General features: G+C 40.7%; 1 long non-coding RNA gene across 1 annotated transcript; it reads left to right on the top strand.

The window, feature by feature from the left end:
- The first annotated feature begins 1,624 nt into the window (after positions 1-1,624).
- Positions 1,625-9,667, top strand: LOC117035118 (uncharacterized). The gene is made up of 3 exons (XR_004425178.1): positions 1,625-3,004; positions 8,776-9,355; positions 9,523-9,667. It is a non-coding gene; the product is annotated as an uncharacterized LOC117035118 (long non-coding RNA).
- The last annotated feature ends 312 nt before the right edge of the window (positions 9,668-9,979 follow it).

Raw genomic sequence — 9,979 nt, forward strand, 5'->3', positions numbered from 1 at the left:
ATCAATTTTAACATGTTGAGTAAGATTTGAGTTACGACTAAAGGCCTTCCCACACTCCTTACATTGATATGGCTTCTCACCAGTATGAATTCTCTGATGTACTCCGCGGTCTCTACCACGAGTAAAGCACTTCCCACATTCTTTACATTCATAGGATTTCTCACCAGTATGAATTCTGTAATGTCCGAGAAATTGGTAATGATGTCGAAAGGCCTTCCCACATTCCTTACATTCAAAGGATTTCTCACCAGTGTGAATGTTCTGATGTTGAGCTATCTGTATCAGGAGACTAAAGCCCTTCCCACATTGCTTACATACAAAATATTTATCACTAGAATGAATTTTTTGATGCTGAACAAGATTTGAACCACAATTAAAGCCTTTCCCACACTCCTTACACCCATATGGTTTTGTACCCATATGAATAATGATGTTGAACAAGATTTGAGCTACAATTAAAGGACTTCCCACATTCCTTACACTCAAAAGATTTCTCAGCTGTGTGAGTGTTCTTATGGTGATTAAGTTGGGTGGGAAAACTGAAAGCTTTCCCACATTCTTTACATTTAAAGGGTCTCTCATCAGTATGAAATTTCTGATGTTGAGTAAGTTATATATGAAGTCTAAAGGCCTTCCCACATTCCTTTCATTCATAGGGTTTCTCTCTAGTATGAATACTCTGATTCTGTATAAGATTTGAACCATGACTAAAGTCCTTTTTACACTCTTTACATTCATGTGGCTCATCTGTATTGTGAATACAAGAAGTACGATCATTATAAGTAGGCATTTTTTTCACAGCTGATAATCTTTTGACTGATCTATCCCTCTGGATGTCTCTGCAGTCCCTCAAATCTATGACTGTATTTTGAGTCATTTCTAAAACGAGGTCTTGAGGCCAAGTTTTACTTACTGGCTTTATATCCTGTTTGGGAAAATTTATTTCATAAATGTCATTTTCTGGAGACAACTTCGACAACTTCTCCATAATTTGACCCCAAATTTGAAAGAAAAGGAGAAAGTAAACACATTTTATTTGGCTGTAACACACAATAAAGAATAACTTAAACCTAAAATATTTCAAGAGAGTCTGAAAAGGGACAAGAAGAGCACCAATAACAAAGTCTATGTAAGATGGTGATGTTTGTAATGGCAAAGGGTTAATTTTGTGAAGTTTAGGTGTTAATCAAAATCATTTGGTAACCTTGTTACAAATATTATTTGTAACTCAGATGTACAGAATCAAAATTTTTAGGAATAAGGCCTAAGAAGTTGTATTTTTAACATCTCTATCAGATGATTCTGATGCAGATCAAAGTTTAATGATCTATACTTAAAACTGTTTTGAATGGTTCATCTTTACTCTTAAAATCCAAAAACTTACCATAGATAACAAGAACTCATATCACGCCACTGTCATCCTTTATGCCTTATCGCTTTTACACTGCCTAGAACATGATAAAACCTTTTTTCCATATCTTCATGCTTTGCTCAGACTGTTTCATCTTCCAAGAATCCTCTGGCCTGGGCTCTTTGTGATAGACGTTCCTCTCATCTTTTAAGTCTCAGGTTAAACGTCTTCCTCAGAACAGCTGTAACTGCTGGGCCCTATCTAAATATATCCCTGTCCTTTATTCTCTGTTCCAGAGAATAAACTCATTCCTTGCCTTTAAAACTCTGTCTCAATTACACTTGCATTCATTCATTAACTCATTTCCTGTTCAGTATATTTTCTTATCCCTAAATCTGCCTAAGGGCAGATAGAATCCTGACGGCATTCACCACTGAATAAGCCCATAGCACGTAATAGGTGTTAAATGGATTATTTACTGATAAATAAAGGAAATTAGGCAGAGAATAAAGGTATACAATACAAAAATAAGCCACTGGGAACGGCTTATCATAATATGCATTTACAACCACTAAAGTTGATAATAGAACCTTTCTTACATCACTTCTGTTTCAAGTGGGAACAAATGCACTTCTGAGCCAGATAGATCATGTACGTATATGTAAAAATGGGAAAACAAATAACAGCAGGCAGGCAGAAACTTGAAGCTTAAAGCTAACTAGGTTGATTGCCTGCTTAAGTATATCAGCATATTCTAAAAGAAAGTCAACAGATGCCAACACCAAGATGACAGATGTTGCAGTTATCTGACAAAGCCTTTAAAGCCATAATTATGCAGATGTTCCAACAAGCAACCACAAACACTCTTGAAACAAATGGAAAAACAGAAAATTACTGCAGAGATATGGAGGATATAAAGCAGAACCAAGTAAAAGTTAGAACTAAAAACTATAATAACTAAAATTAAAATATTGCTGGAAGTTCTCAATATAGCAGACTGGAGAAGACAGAGGAAAGAAAAAAATGAATTTACAATGGAGCAATAGATTTATCTAATCTGAATAACAGAAAGAAAAAGATTGAAAAATAAATGAACACACCAACAAGGACCAGAAGTTCCGACATTCATGATGTCATCAGCATCCTAGCTGTGCACAGCTGAAAAAATGTTGAAGAAAAAGGGCTACATTCATAAACCCATGGAATAAAAAATTTCATTGAGCACCAAAGATAATAAACCTAAAGAAATCCACACCCAAACTCATCATAATCAAACTGGTAAAAACTAAAGACAAAGGAAAAAATACTTGAAAGCACCTAAAAATAAAAACCCAAACCCACAACTTATTACCTATATAATACCTGAACAATGATTCAATGAACAATGACTCAACTGACTTCTCACCAGAAACCACAGAGGCCAGAAGGAAGTGGCACAGTATTTTACAGTGCTAAAAGAAAAATTCAACCCCAAATTCCATTTCCTGAAAAAATATTGATTGGAAATGGAGATAAAGACATTTTTAGATGACAGAAAACTAAAAGAAGTTGTCACCAACAGACCTATTCTAAAAGACTTGCTAAAGGGAATTCTTCAGACCAAAGGGAGATAATGCCAGAAGAAACTCTGGAACATCAGGAGTGAAGGAAATGGTAACTATCTGGGTAACTATTATATAATAGGCCATCTTTTCCTGTTGCGTTCTTTAGAATATGTTTGATGGTTGAACGAAAAATTATATCACTGTAGGATGGGGTTTTCAATGTATGTAAATGCATAGATGTAAGACAACTACAGCACAAAGGGAACTATACAAGTGATATGTGATAGCCACTGACGGAAAAAGGCAGGTTATAAAATAGCAATTTTAATATGATCTCATTTTGCTCAACAGAAATAACTGTATGTGTGTGTATAAAGGTGTGGAAGGACATGGTACAGTCGGAATTACTGATTGTGAGTGATACATTTTTAATTTGTACTTGTTTCTATTAATTTTCTATAGTGAACGTGTATTATAAACATAATAATAGAGACATTAAATATTCATATGCCTCTAATAAAAAGATTTCAATATGAGCAAATATAGATAAAATATAAGGGAAAATAGAGAGACCCACAAACTGAATGGGAGATTCTAACGTACCCCTTTCAGTGACTTGCAGAAGTACATTTTTTTACAAAATTAAATAGATAAATATATATAAAACATGAAATAAACTTTAAACTACAAATACACTTTCCTTTTTCAGTCACACAGAACATTTATAAAAATTGACCATATACTGGGCCATAAAATAAAGCAAGTTTCAACATACTTCAAAGGTGAGAAATGATAATAATATATGTATGAATTTTTTACATATAGATGTCTAACCATAATCATGCTAAAAATCAATATCACAAATTACCCATTTATTTGGAATGGAAAGCCATACTTGGTTGGCAAAAATTACAGTAATCTATACAGAGACATCATATTATATGATTCTTCACATGATGCAATTGGAATTATACATCCATTGTGGAGTTTTCTGAATCAAATCATGAAAAAAAAATTTAAATCACACAAATTCATAAAGTCACGCTTTAAGAAAACTGGCCTAAACTTGGACTCTTTAAAAAAAAAAGAAAGAAAAAAGAGGTCAAAGTAAAAAATAAATAAAAATAAAATGTTTTTAGGGCACAGAAATTCTTTAGATTAGAAGGGAATAACGGAATCTAACAATAAATGAATTCGTGAACTTTGGCTTCTAAATTGAAACGCACTCATACATAACCAAAAATTTTAAAAAGGAAAAAGAAATGGGAGAAATTTAACTATAAACTGTACTTTAGATGAGACTCCTGAAATTTCTTACGTGTGACGATGATAGGTTATTTGTGTTAATTAGGAATAATGAAAGGTTATTTAGGATAATGTCTATTCTTAGGAGATGCAAGTTGAAGTATTTAGATACCAAGTGACTTAGACGTACACATGGTTCAGCAAAAAAGGTTTGGAATATTTAGATGTAAAAAAACATTTATGGGCCGCCAATAGCTCAGTTGGTTAGAGAGCTGGGAGCAACAAGGTTGCCGGTTCAATTCCTACATGGGCCAGTGAGGGGTGGCCTCTACAGCTAAGGTTGTGAACAACAGCTCCCCCTGGAGCTGGGCTGCGCTCAGCAGCCCAAGGTCAGCACCCCCCGCCCCCCCAGGTTAGCCGTGGGCTGCTGTGTACTGCCACGGGCTTGCAACAATTTCATGAACATATCAGACCTCACACATCTGAAATTAATATATTATATGTCAGCTGTAATTGAAAAATAAAGTGGTTTTTTTAATTAAAAAAAAAACCAAGGACTTGACAGCAGGAAACATAGGTTACAATCCTGGCTCCAAAAACATTACCTCAATGACCCTGGGTAAGTCCATGCCCTTCTCCATGATGGTTTCCTCCCCTGTTTTACGGGAATGAGGGGGCCTCTAGACAGATGGCATAGGAAGGGGTCCAGATCCAGATCCAGCATCCCGTCACTGTCACCCCAGTCCCGGAGAAGAGCTTGGGGCTGAGCTAGGTGCCAGGTACTAGCCCCAATATGGCAGGAAAACACCGACTGCGCAAACTCCACCTTCTCAAAGAAGGGAGGCGGCCTGCCTGCGTGGGAAGCTCCCCAGACCACCTGGCCCAGAAACTCAGGTTGGCAATCAGCAGCCCTGAGTAGGAGCCCTCCTCGCTGGTGACCTCTTGCTTGGGCTTTACCCTCTCTCAAAGTCAGAGCCCAAGTGAGAGGAGGTGTTTATTTAGGGAGCTCCGCCATCCTTTTGTTTCCCACCTTTCCCCAGCTGCAGAGGATTTGGGACAAGGAAAGAATCCTTGTGCATCTATTAGCTGGTGTCCCTAGACAGTGACTTTCCGTCACTGTCTCCTTGTAGAAAATGATAATAGCACCAGCCTGTTAAGAGTTGTTATAAAGACTATCAACTAGGGTGCAAGCAACAGGAATAACCCGAATCAAATGGTTTAAACAATAAAGGATTTAGTTGGTTATCCCACTTATAAACAGGCCATATGCGGGCAGGCTCCACTATCTGTAGCCTAAACGGTCCCAGGTGTTTTCTGTATTTCTTCCTTTTTATACAGAGGAGGTAAATGGGATACACGAAAATAAAGCAACAGTTGCCCACACTCTCATCCCTTGATTTGTTAATTATGTAAATCAAGAAGTAAAAGTTTTCTGATCTCAATTTCTAGAGATAATTACTGCTTAGAATTGTGGCATGTTTTTTTCAGACATTTTTTCCTATCCACCTAGAGATAAGTGTTACTGATAGATATACACATACATTTTAACCAAAATAAAATCATGCTATAGCTGTTGATTTTCAAACTAGTTTGGGTTTATCTAGAGCAGTGATTAAAAATTCGTATGCATAATCCACAGAGAAAGAAAGCAGACTAGTGGTTGCCAGGGGTCAGGAGAAGGAGAATTGGGAGGGACTGTTTAATGGGTACCTAAATGAGGCCTAAAAAGGACAGATAGAAAAGATAAATGAGTGAAGAAAGCCAGGTGAAGGGCAGTAAGAAGTGATGGGAACATGGGCGAACTGAGAACGCCAGGTTGGTGTTGACTACTCAGCTCAAACGTCACCATGAGGAATGTGGGCCCAGTGTGATCAGATTTTAGAATTTTTCAAGATAAGACAGAAATGTGGATCTTATGTGAAAACCACCAGTTTAGATATGTGGCAAGTAAGTGAAGTTCTTAAAAACAGAGTGTGGGCCTGCAGGTCCCAACTTACAACTTTGGCAGCAGGAAACCTTGAGGGTTCAGCCAGCTTGCTATAGAAATGTGGTTTACAGGGACAGGGGACAGGCACAGGGAGGTGTCTTACACAGGTGACACACTCTGTCAGAGAAAAGAGAACCAGCCTTGCGTACACTGGAGCCCCTATATCTGAAGTTTGGATTAGGTTTCAGGAAACATTGGCCCCTCCCCTTCCCACAGTGGGCGAGGTTTTCTTGCCCCTCCCTGCTGGGTGGTGGGCGTGGCCACATGACCAGCTTTGGCTAGTGGAAGGTTCGTAGACACCATGGTGCACTAAAGTTTTAAATGCACCAGTGAGGTTTGCTTGACTCTCTCACTCTAGTGAGTGCCCTCGAGAAAAGCATGCCCCAGATAAAAGCATGTCCCCTTCAGCCTGGGCCCCAGAATGAACACATACAGAACAAACTTGAAACCAAGCCCAGCCAATATGGGGCCTGACACAGAGCCACCCAGTGAAGCCCAGCACACTGCAGTTGACCTTAGTCCAGTGATCATGAAGCTAAATGTCTGCTGAAGCCACTGAGTTTGTGGCTGGATCGTTAGTCAGAACTACTGAGGCAATATCTGACTGTTACACCACCATCAGAAACCAACTGAGCTGTAAGTCCTGCCCCAAACCCTGGTCCCACCCACGGCTCTTGAACTTTTTGGTATTAGGCTACCTTTACACTCTTAAAAATTACTGAAGACCACAACGAGCTTTTACTTACGTGAGTTCTATCTGTCAATACTTACTATATTAGAAATTAAATTCCATTTAAACATACAAACACAAGAATACTCAACATCATTAGTCATTGGGGAAATGCAAATCAAAACCTCAATGAGATACCACGTCACAACCACGAAGATGGCTATAATCAAAAAGACCGATAATAATGTTGGCAAGGATGTGGAGAAGTCAGAATGCTCATCTACTGCTGGGGAAATGTGAAATAGTGCAACCACATTGAAAACAGACTGGCAGTTCCTCAGAAAGTTAAATATAGAGTTACCATATGACCCAGCAATTCCACTTGTAGGTATGTATTCAAGAGAAATGAAAACACACGTCTGCACAAAAACTTGCATACAAATATTCACAAGAAGCATCATTTGTAATAGTAGAAACAACCCAAATGCCCCTCAATGGATGAATGGATAAATATACTATAGTATGAATATTATTTGCCAATAGAAAGGAATGCAGTACTGATTCATCCTACAATGTGGATGAACCTTGAAAACATTATGCTGAGTGAAAGACGTCAGTCACAAAGACCACATATTGAATGATTCCATTTGATCTGAAATGTTCAGGACACAAATCTATAGAAAAGAGAGTAGATTAGTCACAGTATGGGGGTAGAAGTGGGAGGAATGGAGAAACGACTAATGGGTGCTGGATTTCTTTTTGGGGTGACAAAAATTTTCAAAAATTGATTGTGGAGATAGTTGCACAGTTCTGTGGATCTACTAATAACCATTGGATTGTACACTTTGCGGGAGCAAATTGTATGGGCAAATGTGAATTATAACTCAATAAAGTGGTTATTAAAACACACACACGAATATCTACGCACACGTTCCATTAGCCGGCAAATAGCATCATCACACATGTAACCTCTGGAAAACTCCACTGAGTCCTTGTGGGAGAATGACAGTGAAAGAGGCAAAAAAAAAAAACAAAAAAACAAAAAAAAAACCTTATTATTAGTATAGAAACAGTTCTGAAAGGGTTCTAGACCCACACATTGAGAACCACTGCCCCAGATGCTGAGGGAACCAGGATTCAGGCCTCCAGGCCACAGGTCTTTCAGGAATCCTGGGGTTAGGACCCCCATCACTGACCCTCCGTGCTTACTAATTCTTTAGACCATTCTCAGTTCCTGCTCCATGAAGATAAACGTCTCCAAGGGGACATGTCCTCACCACATGTCCATCCCCTCAGCCTTTCTGCCTAGTAGGAAGTTATCAAGGAAGGCTGCCTGGAGTAGAGGCAACCAGTTCTGAGTCTTGATAGAGAAAAAGAGTTAGTCAGATACAGGAAAGAAGAGGGGCTCCCTGGCAGAAGAACAGACTACTCCCTTATGGACTGACTAGTTGTCCTGGGTCCCCAAGAGGGACCTCACCTCTGATTACTCTGAGTTCTCCACTTTCTCCCTCCTTGCACTCGTTTTGTTCTTTTTTCCCCCCACATTATTTAATATTTATTCAACCAAAAACCACTAAATATCTAGTATATGCCAGGCACTTTTCTAAGCACTGGAGATACAAACGTGGGCAAAACAGAGAAAGACCCCTGCTCTGGAGCTTACATGCTATTAGGCTAAAAGGCAATGAACACGTAAATGTATAAAACGTCAGGTGATATGTGCCATGGAGTAAACTAAAGCCAAGTAACGGAGAACAGCGGCCCTGGGTGGATGAGGGAAGACGGAGCACAGACTACGTGCAGCCATTAGTAGTCTCACTTTCTAGATGAAGAGGCTAAGTAAGCTACGGAGAAGTGACCTGCCTGAGATATGTTCCCTTGTGTTTGATTCTTACAGGTAGACTGTCGGCCAGACATGTCCCATTATTCCTAACAATCACGTCTAATAATTTCTCATCTCATCCTCTCCAATTTACAGATGATCTCTTGAAGTCAGAGGGTTAAGCAAGGAGGCCAAGCCAAGCACGAGTCAGGCGGTTATCAAGCGGCAGACAACGGGTAGAGCCCAGGTCTTCGAGTCCATTGCTCTGAGCCTGTGCACCAGACAGCTCGGCTCCTCTCTGTTGACAGAAGACCCGCATGGCAGGCTCAGCAAACAACACTTGGTCTCACAGTGAGCTGGACACACAAAACCCCTTCTCTTTCTGTTGATGCCCTTTTCTAGGCCCCACGCTCTTGGCTTCGTAGGCGGATTTGGCCTCTCCCACTAACCAGCCGTGTGGTTTGGGGCAAGTTGCTTCACCTCTGGGTCTCAGCTACTCCGTAGTTAAACCTTGCAAGTTTGACATGAGGAAAGCACTTCACACGGAGCCTGGCCCAAACAATAGATGTTCCCTATTGTATTGTCTACAGGCAGTGCAATACAATACAGGGTCAGCTGTCTCAGGTCACAGCCATGACCCCTTCACAGGAACCTCGCCGGACACGGGGACCAACATTCTAGACGATTAAATCAGGGTGGCCTCCTTAGCTCTGTCTATGCTCCCTCAGTCCCACAGGTAGGCATTACGGTTCCCGCTTCTCACCTGGGGACCCTCTAAGGCTCGGGAGGTGAAGGAGTCTGCCCAAGTGCCCTGCCGACGTAGCAGGGTGGGGAGGTCCTGAAGACCAGGGAGGGAGTCAGCCCTCGCAGGGCCAAACCTCAGGTACCAACTTTCATCTGCAGCTCCTGCCAGGTGACTCCAGACCGGCGCCTCTGGGCTGAGTCTTCAGCCTGGACCGAGCCAGCCCCGGGGACCTTCTTGTCCTCACAGCGATGACCCAATGGCTTCCTTCAGAACTCGGACCTCTCTGCTCCAACTCGGTTCGCAGGCACCCAGTTCCCCCCTTTCTGCGAGAGCTTGTTTCAACGAAGAGCTCGGCCGCAGCCCAGTTCTCATTTGTTCTTGTTCGTAACAAGAGTGATGACTGCTTCAAGTGTTGAGCGCTTCCTTTTCTATGCTTGGCTGGATTTTATCTTTACCACGATTCTATGGGGGTGAGTGCTGGGTTATCCCCATTTTACACCTGAAGAAACTGAGGCTCAGAGAGGTGAAGTAAGTCACTCAAGATCACACGGGGTAGAGCTAACTTTCAGAACCTATCTGATCCCAGATCCCTGCTCTTTGCTATGGCCTCGTATT

The sequence above is a fragment of the Rhinolophus ferrumequinum genome, chromosome 15 (assembly GCF_004115265.2).
Source record: "Rhinolophus ferrumequinum isolate MPI-CBG mRhiFer1 chromosome 15, mRhiFer1_v1.p, whole genome shotgun sequence".
Taxonomy (NCBI): domain Eukaryota; kingdom Metazoa; phylum Chordata; class Mammalia; order Chiroptera; family Rhinolophidae; genus Rhinolophus; species Rhinolophus ferrumequinum.